Genomic DNA, 15,648 nt, shown 5'->3' with positions numbered 1-15,648 from the left:
CGGCATGTGTTGGGGGCAATGGACTGCACCCATGTGCAGCTTGTGCCTCCTGCAGAAACCAGACTCATTTACAGAAACAAGAAGCACACCTACTCCATGAATGTGCAGTCTATTGTGCACCATCTTGGTGTTTTTATCAAAGTAGTTGCAAAGTACCCTGGCAGTGTGCACGACTCCGACATCTTCTGCCAATCTGCCATCAACCAGCGTTTCCAGAATGGCACCTAAGGGAATGGACTGCTTCTTGGTAAGTGAAACTTTTACAAACAACCCAACATTGAGGAAATCTGCACTGCTATTGCCAGGACAGACACACAATGAATGGATACAAAATACTGTCAAAGCTATGACCTACACTGGCCCCAAGGTGTCTTGCACTTGTTCAATGCTTCCTTGCAACCTCACAACACATATACTAACTTCTATATAGTGTCCCTTCAGTGGACAATGACACCAACATGTGTCGATAAACATGTCACAGGGTCAATTAAACCCACTTTCATGTCCATGCCTGACACATTGAAACATGTAGATCCCGAAAATATTTGCATGCAAATGTTGTGTCAGAAGGAAGTAACTCGTACAGCTGCTGTCAAGTGTCATGTAATTTTAAGGATGAGTATTCACTATTTTGAATTGAAGCATGTTAGACAATTGCTTCAGAAATATTTAAGTACACATTGACGACGAGTCACATTCTACAAGGCATTGGCACTTTGCTGATTCGCCAAAAATGGAGGTATCACAGGGGACAACACAAATGGCTGTGTAGTGTTATGTAAGCTATTACCAATTGACACGTAAGTCTCAGATGCTGTTTAATGGGCATGTACTAGACCGTGTGCACGGTTAATGTAGAAAGCTGAACCCTGGACACAATGCTGACTATGGTACTTCTCACCCACATCATAATTTTAAACTAATGTAACAATTTTTTTTCCAGCTGACCAAGGCTATGGACTCATGCTATGGGTGATGACAACAGTATAAAAATCCTCAGACCCAGGCACGGAAGGTCTACAATGTTGCACTTGGCCGCACCAGGTCCATAGTTGAAAGGACTTTTAATGTCCTCTAATCCAGTTTTAAGTGCTTGGACATATCTGGCGGGAGACTGTTATAGTCACCACCCCAGATATGCAAATATATACTTGTCTGTTGTGTACTACACAACATATGTGTCTGGACTAATGCACCATTGCCCGACAACAATGTGGAACTGAAAAAAACTGAAGCTGGAAGGAAAGAAGAAGAGGACCAGAGCAACCTGTCAGTACAGCAGCAGCAACCCAGAAGAAGAATGGAATCATCAATATTTCCTTCACAGAATGACACATTAATTTAATGTTCACCTATGATTATGGACTAATTAATTTTATGTATGTAAATAAACAATCATTTAACCAACATCTTGTAAGCTTTGTTTATCATATTTTAACATTACACTTCTAACATACTGTAGTTGATCCACTTAAGTCTGTCACACACACAAATCATCTAGCAGAATATATGACACTCCTATGACATTACCTGGTATCATTAAATATGTAGTGCATGTCAACTACAAAATGCAGTTGGAACACCATTGGGAAACACTACGTGCTTGGTGTGTTGTGCCCTGTACAGCACCAGGTCCATCATTCATTTACGTTTAGGAGTCAAGATATCTTGCTTTCATTGCATCTAGTAATCTGTGAGCAGACTGCTCTTCTCACTTTCAATGTTGTGTGAAATCATCTTGGTGTGCTCCGTCTCACATAAAATATGTGTGCAGACAAAAGTTCCATAGCTACTTGACAAAGGTGGCTCACCTGGTAGGTGGGGAGGCTGAAAAAGAATAGGATAAGGTTGCAAGACCAACTGTTGAAGCAATACAGTGGAGGTACAACATCATTCACCAGTTTTACATATAATATCCGGTCTTGCAGGTGATACTTCCCCTATACCTCACACATGTGTCACTGTAACTATAGGTTGGTAAATGTCTTGAAATGCAAACACTATGTATGACTCATCTTTCAACACTGTACTAACCTTAAATTTCCTTACAACACTCATCACAAACAGTGACACATAGGTAAGCTATGTGATAACTAAGAAAGCAGCAGCGCTCACTAATGTGTACGTAGGCCAAATTGGATAACAAGACAATGATAATGTGTGGCTGTCATATACCCACCACCATTAATGTATCATGGCAATCCAATTTGATAAAAAAAAGGCACTATCCTCATCAGAGCACACTTACTGTTGTTTCATTCCACAAAACAACTGTCCAGTCCCTCTACTCCAGCCACTGACTCCTCACAGATGACTATGGACATCTGTTCCTCCAAGGCATAAAGCTCCTCCTGGGGCGCTGGACTCCTACCTCCGGTCTGCAGGGCTACTTGTCGATTGCTGGCCAGTTTCTGCTTAGTCTTGAGCTTTGCATCATGCCAACGCGTTTTGCAGTTCATCACTGTCCTCTTGACTTCTGCAACAGAGTTCACCTTGTTGACTATGGACTGCCATATGTAATTTTTGGACCACAATGACACCTTGGAGCTGTCACCTTCGCAATTCTCCTCCTGACTGAATCTGCATTTTCTCTTCCTCTTCCCCATGGACTCTAGCTGGTCAACCAGTCTGTTAGATGGGTTGTAGGAGTTGTTGTCCTGTGCTGAACTGGGTCCTAGCTGCTCCATTCTGCATTCAGGTTTATTATTTTCCTTAGTGTTGCATTTGTAAGCTTTTTTGCTGCTTAACGCTGAAAAGTTATGTTTGGCTAACTAGTGTATACTTTTATGCCACTAATTGATCAACTGTCACTTTTTTCATGCTAACGTGTATTTTTTTACGCCTTGACGCTAGCTTTAGTGTAATTTTTCGCAGCCGCTAACTGATCGTAACGCCACATAGCGAGGTATTGTAAATATGTTGCAAACATGATGTTAGGATTTGTAAATAAGTAGCGGTAAAGAAATTGTCGCTAGGTGGCGTGAAAACTGCTTGGCGACAATCCTTGTATATATACCCCATAGTCGTTTCAAGACTGGATGTCTCCCCATCATTTAAAGCTCAACCTTACAATAACTGAGTGCCTGATTACAATGTCAGTGGGTCTTACACCGACAGATAGTTGGTGTAGGACCCACCGACATCTGACTCTGTGGTATGTCTGCCACATTACGATGCGGCGAGCGGAGGTATCTGGCAGAGGGACCCTCTGCTGTTTTTCTGACAGGCTCAAGTAGCACGTCAGTGCTTCGGAGGATCAGTAATCCCTACAATGAGGGCACTGCCTGCTCAGGCACCACCGTAGGGATTACAGTGTCCCTTTCAGCCTGCCCTTTCATGGCGGTTCACCCGCCATGAAAAGGCAACCAGAAAGTGACTTTGCTGGCCCCTGGGAGGGCCCCCTGCCCCCTGGCCCTTCGCTAAGGGACCTGGGGGCACCTATGGTGCCCCCTTAAACATCCCTACCCCGGGAGGCAGGCCCACATGGTGCCTGCCACATGGTGCAGGAATGTTTTTAATGTGTTGATTTTCTATTGGGGTGTGTGCTGCAGCCACCAGCACACACCCCAATAGAAAATATACACATTGTGACTGCCATGAAGGCGGTTGCATCGTAATCAGGGCAGCGGTACTGCCAACTTCTAGTCGGGTGGTCCTGTTTCCGCTATGGTGCCGGTTGGAAAAAAGTTCAACCGGCATTGTAATCAGGCCCTCAGTTTCTCCTGATCTCACCATCTCATTCGATTCTACCAATTCAATCGTGGATTGATTACTATAGCATCCTCAACTGCAAACCTGTCATTGTTGACTGTGCTAAATCCCATGGTGTCATTCTCAATGAAAGATGCAACCTTCAAACACAAATCAAATCAATGGCCAAAACTTTACATTTGCACCTACAATTGCTTGGGCGATTTTGACAGTTTCTCTCTGAACAAGACCTCAAGACTCTTGTCCTGACCCATTTGTTGTCACATAATGACTATGACAACTCTCTCTTGACTGAACTGCCTACAATTAACCTATCCACAATGGAAATAGTACTACATGTTGCAGCAAATGTTGTGTCTAGACCCAAATATTATGACCATATTAGACCAGTGCACATAGCTCTCCAATGGTTTCTTATAAAAAACCAGAGCAATCTATAATACGGCCTGTATCACCCATAAGGTTTAACATATCTCTACCCCATGATACCTGGTCTTGAAGTTGAAAGTATCTGATGTGCTCAAAACGTTATGGAGCACTCGAACATGGCTTCTGGAATTTCCTGCTTTTAAAAGGAACTCAATGTTCCAATCCTTCTTGGGTAGTGCCTCCAAAATCTGGACATTTGTGCCCCTAGGTTTACGTATCACATCTTGCTGGCTGCACTCCAGACAGAGTTGAAAATTTCGTTTATCCAAACATATTTTAATTAGACCCTGGCTAACTCCCTCCCTTTAGAGTCCATCTCCTTCAAAAACTCCTTCCTTGATAGCATCTTGCATTCCTGTGAAGCAGCTCCCTCATCCTCAACCTCTAGCTCCCCTGGCCCTCCCCTTTTTACCTACACGATTCGCCCCATGGCCGCTCCACACTACTTCCCTGTCCTCCTTTGGTGCTTTGTCATAGCTGTCTTACACGTGTATCTCATTTGTTTTCAGCAAGCTCTGGCCATTAGGTATCAATCGTTCACTCATATCTATTGCTAGGGGCTCTCTGGTGTACTCCACATATGTTTTTTCTTGTTCTCGTCAATATTGCTAAAGTTGGCTCTTTAGGTCTCAGGTACAGCCAGCTTTGCTGTCTGTAGTCAGTTCTATTGTTTCCAATCAATAACGTTTACCTAGAGCGGGGTGGGTTTGGGTAGCTCCTTGCTCACAATGTAATGTGTTGTCTATATCAGCTGTCTGCTTTTGATTCCAGGTGCTGCTGCTCCTGGGAAGCAGCAGTGGGGTGGGGAGGTAGGACCATTTGAAAAAAAGAATGCGCATACCTGCCAGCCAGCTGGCTGACAGCAACCGTTCTACTACGTCCTCTTCCTGGCTTCTCTGCAAAGGAAGCAGGAAGCCCTGGTTCCCAGCCTCCCGATAGCCAAATTCTCTTGTAACTTATTGTTCTGCCGTAAAGTACTCTAATGGCCCTGTGAAATATCTGTGCTATATAAAACGGCATAAATAAACAAAAAAAGAAAAATATAATGCTAGAAATAAGCGTACTGAAGTTGGCAATACCCGCTTCAGGCAGCCAGATGGCCTTGCGCATGTTCAATAAAGAGGGCTTGTGCACAAACAGGTGCCAGTCTGTGCCCTGTAACTACATTCCTAGGGAAATGTCAATGTGTTGTGAGCACTGATCTATTCGGGTGGAATTATAAAGTGGAGATTACATCACAAATATTCTAGTTTCATAGTTAACCCACAGGTACACATTTAGTTCTGTGTCTGCCAGTATTTAATTTGCAAAAAAAGTAAGAGAAAAACGAATGCCAAGGCGCTCGTCAGGAGTCCACTGCTGCATGCACTACCCATTGCCACCTGCAGCACTGCCATTGACAGTAGCAACACAACGACTAACCCTCACAAGTGTGACAATGCTGACTGATCCAGGCCCCAAAGCTATAAAAAGGGCTTCGGCGGCAGGTATTAGTTATTTTAAATGTATATTAAATTAATAAATAACAGTTGTTCTCATCCCTAGATGTGACAAACAGTGCAACCATGTGGCAGACTGTCATAAGTGCCGGTCTTGAGAGTTAAGTGCTGGTGCCCAGCAGTGGAAACTACCGGCTCAACTTAAGCACTGAGGGCCCAGTCCAGTGTTTTTTTCTTCATTTTTTATGATTGCACTCTCTACCACTTCTCTGGGTCATGTGGCAGGAGTAAGTGTGGTGGATTCTAATACTTACCATTGGTATTTCGAAAAGCGTAAGACTCCTATTCCATTTAGATACCAGAGTTGCTGATATTCTAAATGTAACTCTCAAACATGGCAAGAGTGAGCAGTCAAAGCATTCCCCAGGAGGTGGGTGAAGGGTTAGACCTCAAATACAGTAGGAATAATATTTACACGTGATACCCTCAATCTCCAGTTTATCAGATTGGATTTACAGGAGGGGGAATTTAGAATGAAACGCCAACGCTACACTATGAGTCTCATGGTGCCCCCCCAACAGCCCTGCCAAGTGCCATGTATTACGGGTCAGATTAATGCAAATCATTAAGCAATTTATGCATTTCTGCACTGAAACATTTTGTCACACAATTTAAGAGCTCATCTGAGCTTAGCAGTAAGTGTTCTTTTTATGCCACCCAGTATAATTATTTGTCAGTGCACTGAGTGACTCTGACACTCAGCATTTAGCTGCTACCAGTGTCTACAGCCCGATTAGAAAGAAGATAAGGGGTTGAGTAAAGGTATATAGTTGTCATGGTTAGTCTTTTAGCTACAGTTACACGGTTCTACGAGTAGCGGTCGAAGTGCATTAAAAAAAGTAAAGGAACTGTGATGCTGCGCATAATGGGGGCGGGGTCAAGAGCGTGTATTAAAAAAACAATATATTCTGTAACTTTTTTCAGTCTTTCACCTTCAGGTATGTACATATAAAATAACCAATTTAAATGTAAAATACATGAAATCTGAGTTAATAAGTGGCAAATTGTACTGTATGAAACCTCTATTAGCTAATGCACTGAAGTGGTATGTGTCTGTAACCAGAGAGCTACGAAATTGAACCTTGATTGGAGCAGTGGAGAATAGTTAGAGGTGTTACACAGGCCCCTGCAGTCCCTTTGGTGTGGGGGCTTGGGTTAAGCTCCTTTAAAAAGCACACACTTCACAGCTCAGCTGGTAACTTCTTTCTGTTACCACTCAAAAAGAATACATCTTTTTCATCAGAAAGCATCAAGTGATTCCATTAATTAAAGCCAATACAGGCTTCTGAGCTCCCTTTATATTTGTAGATTGACCCGCTGTGCTCATTCACACTTCTTTCAGGCAGTAGCACCCTGGCAAGAAGGATTGTTTACCTGTTTGCCTTCGGTTTCACAGCACAGGAGACTCCCTGCCTTACACTTCAGCTGAAGCATTTCATCTCTCGAAATTAACCGTCCCAGAAAAGTTATCTTTTCACAGAAAGTAGTGCCCCACCGATCCGGCCCATTTCGACCACTGTTTACGAGCCATATGCTAGGTGGTCCCTGATCTCTTCAGACAAAGGTGACATTAAATTCAAAGACTCTGGAGCCAGAGAGCAAAACTGACTCACTGCAAGTAATTACATTTTAACAAAAAATAAGTGGGAATTACTTCCACAGTTTCATGTTGCACCAAATACGGTGCTTTCTAATATTAGTCTTTAAAGCAACAGCACCCCTCATTAGGGCAGAGGAGCATCGCCCCCCTGCTGCCAGTGCAGCAGAAGTGAAAAACAAGCATCTGCAATGCAATAGGTCTCGCATTTACGTGAATTTGATCTATTGGCATTGTAAATGATAATGCCTTTTATTTATGTTTCGGTTTTTAAAATATAAATTAAAGGCATTGTCCTTTACAATGCCAATAGCTGAAACTCTCGCAAATGAGAGACCCATTGTATTCCAAAAGCTTGAAGGCATCGCTGAGTTGCCCCCTTCTGTCTCCCATGGCCCCTGAAGAGCTCCCAGCTTGCTAGGAGTTAAATAAACAAACCAGTGGTCACAACTGCGCACGAGAGGCCCTCCTGCAGTAAGAGAAACTCATTTAAGAAAATAGTGCTTACAGACTAAAGAAGATGTACTCTGTAACAACCGAAGTAAAATGGCCAGTCTTCATGGGAGGTTAGAAATGAAGACAAGGCGGTACTAAGGAGGGACTAACAGGTCTAATAACGAATCAGAAGCCAGCATTTATAAAGGACAATGACACAAGCCAATCACAAATATGGGCGGAGAGTGGGGGGGGCTTCAAGTACATACTCCAACACAGCATGGCTCGCAGAGCAGCGCATGCGCTCCTCAGGCTCGACCTCATAAAATGGTAACAACATTAATTACCATTTTATTTTTCACTGCTCCCAGCAGTGTTTGGAGGTGGGGCTGCTGATGACTGGCCGCAGGGGAGTGGTGCTCACTCCACCGGTTTACACTGCGCATGTCTCTTTTTCAAACTGTCTTGCGACAGACAGCCTGACATGCGCAGTGTAAACCTCTCCACCTAGCTCTCTTAGCTGGGTGGAGAGCAGGCAAACCCTGTGCCTGCTGGAGCGTTGAGGCAGCCTGCTCCAGCCAGTCCTGGCACTGCTCTAATGCTGCTCATCTGCAGCATGAGAGCAGTGTTGGGATTTGGAGAGGGTTGGCTGAGGCTCCAGGAGAATTCAAGGTGACGTGGAAGCAAGGAAGAGTAGGTAGGTACATTTACATTTTTTATTTTTCGTCCCACTGACAGGCACTGTGAGAAACTTGCATTGCCTTCAGCCTTAATTATAGAGCTCCTAGTCACAGCCTGTTATAAAATCTGTTAATTAGCCGCGATTGAGAGCTTTGGAATGTGTGCCTAATTGTGATTTATCACAGTGCCTGCCACTGGGTTTGGCACTGGCTTGATGACCTTCCACTTTTGAGGGTCACCGACCACCACTGCTTACAGGGATTTTTCTGTTTGGTTTTAAACTAAATTAAGTTTCACACACATTGTCACACATAAAGCATGGACTGTCACACATAAGCACAGTTAAACAATGGCAATGTCATATATGAGAAATATGAAAACTTGGCTGCTATAGCTCCCAACTCTTAACAAATGTTTTCCCCCTGCATGCACAAAGTGTGTCCATGCATGCAGTGTGTCTCCACACTACGTAAACAACTAATCCAACAGTTGTGGTATAACTGAGTCATGGAACTTCATTGAATTTACTAGGTGTAAATGACTCACAGTATCAGGATTATCATTCGTCAGCCACATTGAAAGGTACACTGTGACTCCCCTCCTAGAAGCTCACTGGGGGTGGTACTGGTGGTGTTATTGATAGTGGTGGTGGTATTTATTGGTGGTGGTGGTATTGGTGGTGGTGGTGTTGTTGTTAATAAAATAGGGTTTTGAAAACAACCCGTAAGGTGGCTTTAGTGCAGATGACATGTAACACACATGTGCTGTTGTCTGCTTCAGCCCATTAGCACACAATTATGTGCTACCTGGATTTCACATGAATTAATTTGCTACGGATTTCTAAATCACAAAGTTAAACTAAAATGTTGTAAGTTTCCGATTGTTTGCTATTCAGAAAGGCATTTACAAGTAGTATTTTTGAGTGCGCAGTCTCCGCAGGTCTTTTTATGCGGGGAAATTCCACACTCTTAAAGATACTACTCGTAAATCCCTTTCTGACTAGCAAACAATCATAAACTTACCCGAAAGTGTACGTTTACCTTTGTGAATCAGGCCCTGGGACTTTAGAATCTGGAGAAAAGCGGCTGAATTTTGAGAACTGCGTTGCGAACAGGCAGTGAGGTGATTGGTTTTACAGAGTCATCAATTTTGCATTACACCTAGTGTAACCTGAGCTGGGCCGGTTGACAGTTACCACTAGTTTTTTTGTATGCATTTTTTATCAGTTTAAAAAAAAAAAAGTATTATATATTGCAAACTTGGCAAAGGGCATCATTGGAGCTCTTTACATGTCCACCATATGGATATATTTTTTTATTTTTATTTTTTATTGCAAAGTTCACATTTTACACAGCTATTTGCCTACAACCCTGGGGCCGCCAGCATATGACATAATGATTTTATCTCATGGAACACAGCTTTTACGCCGACATCCCAGGGGACCGGCAGCGATTTCAAGATTTGTTGCATTTGAGTATGATGATGTGAATAGGATACCAGTTCTGAGTCTTTGCAGTTTATCATGTAAACTAATAGTGAAAGATCAATAAACTCTCCCCTCCTGCTATTCCATTAAAGTACCAGACCAAAAATTAACACATCTTGGAGACAACTTGCATATGTCTGTTATACGCCACGACCACTACATTCCATTCACACTTTCAACACCATATAGCCCGAAGCAACACCATGTGTGTCTCCTATAATACTACACAATTGAGCCAATCCCCAATCCAGAATTAGACCTGAGATTTGTACGTGTTTCGATTGCCCCGGAGGCAGAACCTCCCAAGTCCAGCCAGCTCACCAAGGGCCCCCATATGTCTAGAGGTCTGGAACTGCTAGGCATCACTTCCCAATAAGTTGATAATGGATCTCTGCAGTATGTGGCTGCATTTAGCAACTCTGCTATCGTAGTAGGATGTTGTTTCTTCCAGTGTATGGCCACCTGACGCTTTGCCAGCAACAGCAACATGGACGTGAGTTTGCGGGAGCCCTTTGGGATATCTAGCACAAAGCCTAATAATGCCACCAGTGGTGTAATCTGTAAGTGAGTGTTAGTGATGCTACCAATATGTCTAAATACTTCCAGCCAGAATTGCACTATTGGTCTGCAATACCATGCCAGATGTATAAATGAGGCGTCTTGAGCTCCACATCTCCAACATCCTGTGTCTGGATGTATGCCCATGCGATGTAATCGAAGCGGTGTACGATACACTCTGTGCAGAAAATTGAAGTGTATAAGTCGTAATCTGTAATTCGGTGAAAGGTGTTCTAGTTGTGAGCAGCAGAATTGACATTGTTTATCAGTGATTGATATATCAGATTCTCTCTCCCAATCCGCTTTTGATGTACTTGAAATAATAGGGGATGCCTTCTGTGTTATGCTATAAATATCAATTTGCGAGGGGATGGGTTTGACAATGCATTCTCCAATGCTGGTAATGTGGGAGGTGCTTGAGGTAAGTTAGTATATCTTGCCTTACATGCTGCCCTAAGCTGGTAATACAGCAACATGTCTGAGGCTGAGGGTGTTTTTTGGGTTGCACATCTGCTGAAGGGACAGGAATGTGTCATCTGGGTACAAATCGCTGCCTATCATTAGATTATGAGCCCTCGCCCTCTTTGTGGTAGCCTTATCTGTCAGTGGTGCTAGAAGTGGATTGCCCCCTAGTGGTATAGATGGAGCATATAATTCTTTTTGGCCTGCCCTCTTTGCTATATTTCTCCATGCCCAGCGTGTTGTTTCCACAGTATCTATTTCCAAGTGAGGTCGTTTGTAAGTTGAGTGGGGTAGGTGTAACTTTATCTATTTCTATCGCCACGTGAGGTTGGTATGGATGCACTATATGCAGAGAGCTCAAGTCTGGGGCTCCCAGGCCTCCCTGTGCAAATGGAAGAGTCAACAAGTTCCACGAAACATTAGGTTGTCTGCCCGCCCACACCAACTCAAGGACGCTCGTGCGGAGTCGTTTGAAGAATTGAGTGTTCAGTGGCATTGGTATGTTTACAAACAAGTATAAAAGTTTGGGTAGTATCACCATTTTCGTGATTGCAATACAAACCCGTCAGGGAGAGCGGCAGCTGTGTCCATCCCTGTATCTTACTTTCTATCCAGTCAATCCCTTTCCAATAGTTGGCTGACAATATTTCTTGTATGGACTACTTATCCATATACCTCGATACCGTATTTCGTCCTCCCCCCACTGGATAGGAAATTCCGTTTCACATTGGGCAGTGTCATCTGTAAGTGGTAACATCATAGATTTCGTCCAGTTAATCTGTATCCCTGTTAGTACCCCATATCGACTCAGTTCCCTCATGACTATGTCAAAATTATCTCTAGGATTTACTAAGTATATCGCCATGTCATTTTTTTATTTATTTTTTATTTTAGGAGTTTTATATAGCGCTGGCTGGACCCAGGGGTATCAGAGCGCTTTTCAGCAGATACAGTTATGTGCAAATATACAGTACAGGAAAGTGGAAGAGCATGAGGGATCGCGTCTGGTAGGGAACATATACCTGAGCAAAGGGGCAGAGGGGAGGAGGGAGCAAGACCAACCAGACGATCATCCGAGCGTAATCATTGTTCAATTAGTTCGTACACATAAAGTTTTCTTGATCTGATTCAGAGTCGTTGGTCCAGATAAAGTTCAGGAGGGGCGTTGACTAGGAATTTCCTTGGCTTTTTCAGTTCGTTCGAGAGCGGTCGAGGAGGAGGGCTTTAAGTAGTGCCTTGAATTTTGGAAAAGAGGAGGTTGTTCTGATGTGGGGGGGGGGGATGGAGTTCCAGATTTTTGGTGCGTTTCCAGCAAATGATTTGGTTGCGGTTTTCTGCTTGCGAGTTTTTAGCGGGATGAGTAGAAGAGAGTTGGACATTGATATCAATAGACCTCTAGATGTGAAACCAATACTCCGTTGTGTATGATGTTGTCGGAGCCTGGCTGCCAGTGATTCAGTAGCATTTGCGAACAGTAATGGCGACAGAGGACAGCCCTGCCTCGTCCCTCTTGTGATGACAAACGGTTCCGACACCTGCCTGTTCACACTTACTCTCGCTGTCGGGTTAGTATATATTATTTGTATTTGTATTTGTTTAACAAATATGGGGCTAAGTCCCATTCGGGTCAGTAGGATAAAAAGGAACTTCCACTTCAGAGAGTCAAACGCTTTTGTAGCGTCCAGTAACGCGGCCACTCTCTGAACATGAGGGGCCAAATAATGCAGGAGCCCGAATATCGTTCTTAAATTATGGGCGGTCGACCGACCTGGTATAAACCCAGATTGATCTGGCAACTCAATCTGCAGAAGCATCGGTTGCAATCTGTTTGCAATTAGTTTGGCAAAAATCTTGGCGTCCAGATTAATTAACGACAATGGTCGATAAGAGCCTGGTTTAGTGGGGTCTTTGTCAGGTTTTAATAAGGTGATTATGGTGGCTTCTCTAAGAGTAGGGGGGAGGACACCTGTGTCCATTACCTCCCAATATACCTGTAGTAAACGGTGAGCAAGAATATCCACGTATTCCTTATAAAAGGCCGTAGTAAACCTATCTGCTCCAGGGGACTTGTCAGCTGGTATGCCATTTATCACTTGTTTAATATAATCTACTGTGATTGGCAGTTCCATGTATTCTCAAGCACCTCTGTCAAACCATGCCAATGCCACAGTATCCAGGTAGTCAGTAATTTCTGACTGAGCTGGGTTAGTATGGGAGGTGTACAGTAATTGATAAAATTGGGTCATTGTCTGTAGTATGTCCTGTGAAGTTCTGTCTACCTCCCCAGCCTCTGTGTACAATTCGGTACTGTATTCAGATCCCCTTAGAGACCTAAGCAGGCCCGCCAGTGTTTTCCCGGTTCGGTCACCCTCTCCATAGCGCCTTGCCTGTGTGTATTTATACATATACGTTGTTTCTCTCTCCGCCTCTTTCTAGAATTCTGTCAATTTTGACCTAAGTTGGGCTGTAGCAACAGTGGATGGAGTTAATTGTATTGATCTTTCTAGTTCTCTAATGTCGCGTTCCAACTTGGGTAGTGTGTTTCGTATGTCCCTAAGAACTCCCGTTTTGAGTGCCATGCAGTGTCCCCTAGTTATCACTTTGAATGCCTCCCACAGCATCTCCGGCAAATCTACTGTTCCTTCATTTAACGTGAAATACTTGACAATTCTTTCCCTTAGTTCCTCCGAAAAGACCTGATCCAACAGTGCTCTTGATGGAAATCGCCAGGTAAAAGGTATGGCAGAGGAATTTGCAATTTTATCTGAGTGGGCGCGTGATCAGAAAAGGTGCGTGGGTAGTGTGTGGCTTCCTTGAACCAGGTGTGTATGTCTCTGGAGACCAACCAGTAGTCCACTCTGGACCAAGAGTTTCGGTGATGTGTCACGCATGTACCTTCCCTAACTGTTGGATGTAATGTTCTCCATGAGTCCACCAAATGTAGATCCTCTAAGATGCCCAACAACATCGCAGCCGCCTTCGGATGGTGTTCACGAGACGCTCCCTGTCTGTTTGCCATAGGCGATAGAACAACATTAAAATCCCCCCATCCCCCCACAGTACCGCTACGTCGCCCAGTGCCTGGATTTTCTGCCAAATGTGGTGAAAGAATGCTGGGCTATCCGTGTTCGGGCCGTAAGTGTTTATGATCACCACTGGGGTATTGTATAGTGTACCTTGTAGCAGAATATACCTACCCTCCCTGTCTGTTATCGTGTGATGTGTTTTCCATTGCAGTCCTCTACGTATTAGGATTGCTACACCCCTGGAGAAATTTGAGTAGCCGGCTTCCACCACCTTCCCCATCTGTTATGTCTGAGCGTATTCGCAGCTGTGGAAGTTAAATAGGTCTCTTGTAGCAAACAGATGTCCACCTCATGTCTTAATAGATAAAAGTGGATCAACCTGGCCTTCCTACGGTCATTTAAGCTTCTAACATTCCATGAAAGACACGTAAGGGCCATCATGAACAGTGCATGTGAAATGTATGTGTTTGGCCAACAACTCTCCCTAGTGCCGCCGATGTGTGGGCAATAGTGTGTGAAGTGATGTAAGCGCGCAGTGAGTCAATCTCCCTGATTTGGTCGACCAATAGGAATGAACAGGTGCACACCAGACATTTTTGTCTCATGAGTTTTGGTACTGGATATGGCAGGTCAATTAAACAGAACATGTCCCCATCCCCACCCACACCAACCCCCCAATCAAGTTGTGAAATACCCTCCCCCTTCCCCATTAACTGTAAACATACGGTCCACAGTAGTAAACACAAGGGAATTATCCCATGAGGGTACGTGAGGCCACCGGCAAAACTCCCCTGCACGTATACAACACACAACCATGGTCCATGGAACTAGTCAGTTTTATATCTCTAAATTTGCCAGTCAAGATATCTTATTCAACAAACATCTGAGTAACATGCTTATCTATGTTAGTCCAGCTTAACAACTTCTGCTGAGGATCACCAATGTACAGTACTACATTGATCCGCAGGTAACACTTATCTGTGCATCCAGCGTTCGGGCCCAGGTCCATCAATCGTTATCACTCAGATTATTCTCAGTCTGTGAGTCACTTGTCGTCACTCGCTGTTTTTGCTCCTTCGCCATCTGTTTCGCATATGCCAGAGAAGCGTTCGCATCCGTGAAAAAGGTGGGCTTGCCATGTCCTTGAACCCTTTGTTTGGCAGGGTATATCAAGGCATATTTTGTTCTGATCTGTTGAAAAATTTTCTTTGCAGGAATAAACTCCCTTCGGGCCGCCTGAACCTGAACCTGAAGTGTGAAGTCTAGGTACAGAGCGATTTTATTACCTTTATATTGTATGTCTCCTTTCTCCCTCGCCATTCGGAGTATTGTGTCACAATCTTTATAGCTAAGTACCCTTGTCAGAATTGGTCTTGCCGGTGCACCCGGTCTTGGCCATGGTCCCAACAGGCGATGTGCTCGCTCAATTAGAAATATTGCGGACAGGTCCGTCCCGAAGAGGTCTGTCATTATCGTTTCAATGTATTTCTTCATATTTTGAATATCCGTAGTTTCTGCAATCCCCGTGATTCATATGTTATTTCTCCTCGACCTGGCCTCCAAATCCTCATTCTTCTGTTTTATTACATGTAGTACACCATCCATGTCCCGCAGTTTTTTGTCCATATCCATTTGTCCTTCTTCCGTCTCCGTCACTCTTGCTCCGGTACGCTCATACAACCCTCCCGTTTCTCCACATGCTGCGTTATCATGTCCATTCTCTCGGCCCGTGAGTCCATTTTGGAGTCTATGCTCTGAAGACTA

At 44.0% G+C, this 15,648-nt stretch overlaps 1 protein-coding gene across 1 annotated transcript in view; it reads right to left on the bottom strand.

Annotated features, from left to right (window-relative positions):
- The window catches only part of OTOP3 (otopetrin 3), a 167,940-nt gene that overhangs the window by 116,171 nt on the left and 36,121 nt on the right, over positions 1-15,648 (bottom strand). The gene's annotated exons all lie outside the window — the stretch shown is intronic.

The sequence above is a fragment of the Lissotriton helveticus genome, chromosome 7 (genome assembly GCF_964261635.1).
Source record: "Lissotriton helveticus chromosome 7, aLisHel1.1, whole genome shotgun sequence".
Taxonomy (NCBI): domain Eukaryota; kingdom Metazoa; phylum Chordata; class Amphibia; order Caudata; family Salamandridae; genus Lissotriton; species Lissotriton helveticus.
The sequence above is the reverse complement of the archived record's forward strand: the minus strand, read 5'-3'. Positions and strand labels throughout refer to the sequence as shown.